Genomic DNA, 3,839 nt, shown 5'->3' on the forward strand with positions numbered 1-3,839 from the left:
AAGAAAGCTCACTATCAAGCCACGGGAGAAGGATGGAACAAACTAGTCAGAGTCCAGAATATATGAAGTTCCTGGAGGGAGAATTAACTGAGAAATGTTAGGAAGTATTATGTTTGGAACATTGTCATCAGGGAAGAAGAGAATTATAATTTTTTCCTAAGAAATACAATATACTACGAATAGTAGATTAGAGTTAATAGGAGAAAAGTCTACAATATAGATGATGTGTTGGGTGAGTTGAAGGCTGGCTGTTAACAAATCTTGAAAATCATCCTTATTGAAATAAAGCTGCCCTTTCAAGAGTTTTCCTGGGCTGAGGGATCCCTTCAAGTAGTAGCATGTGAATACATAACCAACAACATTTGAACCAATAGAAGACAGAGGATTGTTTTGAAACCTAGAGGACAACATGCAGTCATTGTACCTAAAAATTTCCCCAGTGGGCAGAATTTATTTTACTACACTTTATGAATAAAAGAAATTTGCCAAGGACAATATTGCTTGAATAAATGACATGATCCAACATCATAAAATGTGATGAAGATGTACAAATCTATAATTGTAAAATTTGTTTTGTAAACCTAGGAATGTGAAAAATTTTGCTTTGGTCTTAAGACTACAATGAAAGAATTATGAATTACCTTCATTTGTGTATAACTTGGAATAAATGTGAAAGTCCTAAACTGGAATTTAATAACCTAATGAAGGTTAGATTTTTTCCCATCTGACTGTGAGTATTCCAAAGATTATTATTAACCTTTCAAAGTTAGAAAGACAACTAAAGTATATCTCCAAATAAAAGGCAAATGAGATATATTCTTGATTGAAGGTTTAGAAATAGTTTCACAGCCTGAAAGATTGGCTTTTATTGGGTTCAAACAGATCTTTGTACACCAGTGAATTATTATACAAATATAAAAATGTCATATGTCAATGAGTGAGATACCACAGCCAACGATAGCAACATCCAGATAAATCACTAAATAGATTTCTTTATTCCTTGCACCTTATTTTGAAGGGAGTTAACCTTTGGCAAAAACCTGCTTAAGGGACAATGAATCAGGAGGCCAAAGAAGTCATCAGTTGACCTTTGAGAGAACAAGAAGAGCTGAGGGAAGGTACATGTACAAGAGGATTAGTAAGTCCTCACCATGTATTTGCATCATTCTGTGGTATAGATGGTGATATTGTGTGGAGTTGGGTCTAAGCCCAGTGAAGAACAAGGTGTCAATTGTTATATATCCATGGTCATTATAAATGAATACAACCTGTGAGTTACTGATTTCAGAAGTGTAGCTGTAAATTCATCAAATTAATATTTTTTAAAAAGCCATAAGAAAAATATTCTTCCTTTTGTCTCTTTCACTTATTTACCCAATATTGTCATACTCCAACCATGGATGTCTTCAATTTTCTTCATGTATTTTCTTCAATTATTGCCTTCAATGGGAATGTAAATCAGCCTCATCTCCATTGTTCCATGTCCATTATTTCCTTCAAAGACAGTTCAAAATATATTACATTCATGAAGCTTGTCTGACCATCTTAACCAACTGTTTGTTTCTTATTCATGAACTTCAAATAAATATTTTTTATTCATAAGCTCAATATACATTCAGGAAAAGCACTAAGAACTGGAAATAAATGTACAAAATTTATTTGTAAAAACAAATGGGACCAAGGGTCAAGAATATTAATGTTTAGAAACTAAATATACATGAGATAAAGAGCCATATTCAGGAAATTATTGAGGTAGAAATGTGTACCAAAAAAGTCACGAGCATAGAAAAAAGCATTCAAATATTCCTAAGAAACTAAATAAGACTATCATGGAAAAATTATTAATTAAACTGAGTTATAAACAATATTTAGGAGTTTAGAGGAATAAAATAGGGAAGAGAGAGTGGTCCATGGAGCAGGAAAAATAGTGAGGAGGCATGGATGAGAAACTGGGAGGGGTCGTACCATAGGATCTCTGTGGGGAGAATATAGAACATGAGGCATTTTCTTAATCCAGAAAGGAGATTTACTTTCAAGGATCATGATCAAAATATTTATAACCAGTACAACACAGGACTTATGATTAGAATATTTACTTATGATTAGAATATTTAAGTCATAGCACTGCAGTTACGTTAAAGAGGGAACAGCTGCACCAAGTTTAGAATTTTTTCCAGTTGAGAGGAAGTCCATGTGGGCCTTGAAGGCAGGAATCCAGGGTTCTAGAGCACAGCAAAAGGAATTACAGGGGTAAGAACAGTGGAAATTTGAGAACTGATATTTTTTAACTAATGGTGTATAATATTATTACGAATAATAAAATATAAAATAATATAAAATGTGATAGATGTAAGAGACAAAGGAGCTGGATAGAGGAAAAGAAGAATATAGTGTCCCTGCCTGAAAGTATGAAGAAGGCTTTTTGTAGTGTTTTCAGGCAGTCTCAAAGTTTTAAATAACTTTGGAGATCTCCTGCAAACTCTTCATTGCTATAGTCTAATGTTCACTATCTTAACATGAAATTCCAATTAAGATGACTAGGAGTTAATTGGATCTAACAAGGATGTGATAGGGAAAAAAAGGAAAAAATCTTTTCAGGAAAAAGTGACTGGGCAAAAGCCCTCCAGTTAGGATTGGCATTATTTTATATAAACAAAAGGAATTATCCCTTGGAAAAATAATATTAGTCTCCGGAAAATTTTGACTCATTTTTCCTTTAAGGAAAATATTAAATATTTGTAAATAGTACTGTAAATGGAAAAGTTTCTTGTTTATAACATTTTTCAGAGGAGTGTATATTATTTGATTTTAAACTGTTTTTATAAAACACCAGTTTTCAAAATTTTTTTTTCTTTATGCAATTAGTTATTTTCTTCATTGGTAAATGACTTAACTAGTTAAAGTCAAAGGACAAGCATAGATATTAAACCAACAGTTTGTACCATCCCCCACTCAATGTATCTTTGCCATTCATACTACATGGCTACTGCCAATGGAATTTTAACAGTCTTTCTGTCTCACAGGAATTTCAAAAGTAAGGAATTTGCAGTGTAACTTGGAATAAATGTGAAAATCCTAAACTGGAATTTAATAACCTAATGAAGGTTAGATTTTTTTTCCCATCTGACTGTGAGTATTCCAAAGATTATTATTAACCTTTCAAAGTTAGAAAGACAACTAAAGTATATCTCCAAATAAAAGGCAAATGAGATATATTCTTGATTGAGGGTTTAGAAATAGCTTCACAGCCTGAAAGATTGGCTTTTATTGAGTTCAAACAGATCTTTGTACACCAGTGAATTATTATACAAACATAAAAATGTCATATGTCAATGTACAGGCCCCACTTAGATTTTCTAAGATTTCCTAACAACTTATTAAAGACATTTTCTATTTTAAGGTTTTTTTGTGGGTTTTTTTTTGTTTTTTTGTTTGTTTGTTTGTTTGTTTGTTTTGGGGGGTTTTGTTTGTACTGGGGATTGAACCCAAGGGTGCTTAACCACTGCGCCACATCCTCAGCCCTTTTAATTTTGATTTTGAGACAAGTTGTTTACGGCTTTGGTGAATTTTAAGGGTGGCCTCAAACTTGTGATCCTCCTGCCTTAGCCTCCTGCGTCACTGGGATTACAGGCTTAGGCAGCCACATCCGGCTTCATGTAAGTCTTTATAGAGTGTTTACTCATTGTGACTTTTGAAGTTCTGTTAACAGAAGAATTTACCCTGCAACAGTGAACCTATACATGCTAGTGAACAGGATAGAGGATGGGCAAACTATCTTTTCACTCTTTTCTATTTCCTATGCACAAGTAAAAGCTCTCTTGCTATTTAGAAGAAGTATC

The sequence above is a fragment of the Urocitellus parryii genome, chromosome 8 (assembly GCF_045843805.1).
Source record: "Urocitellus parryii isolate mUroPar1 chromosome 8, mUroPar1.hap1, whole genome shotgun sequence".
Lineage (NCBI taxonomy): Eukaryota > Metazoa > Chordata > Mammalia > Rodentia > Sciuridae > Urocitellus > Urocitellus parryii.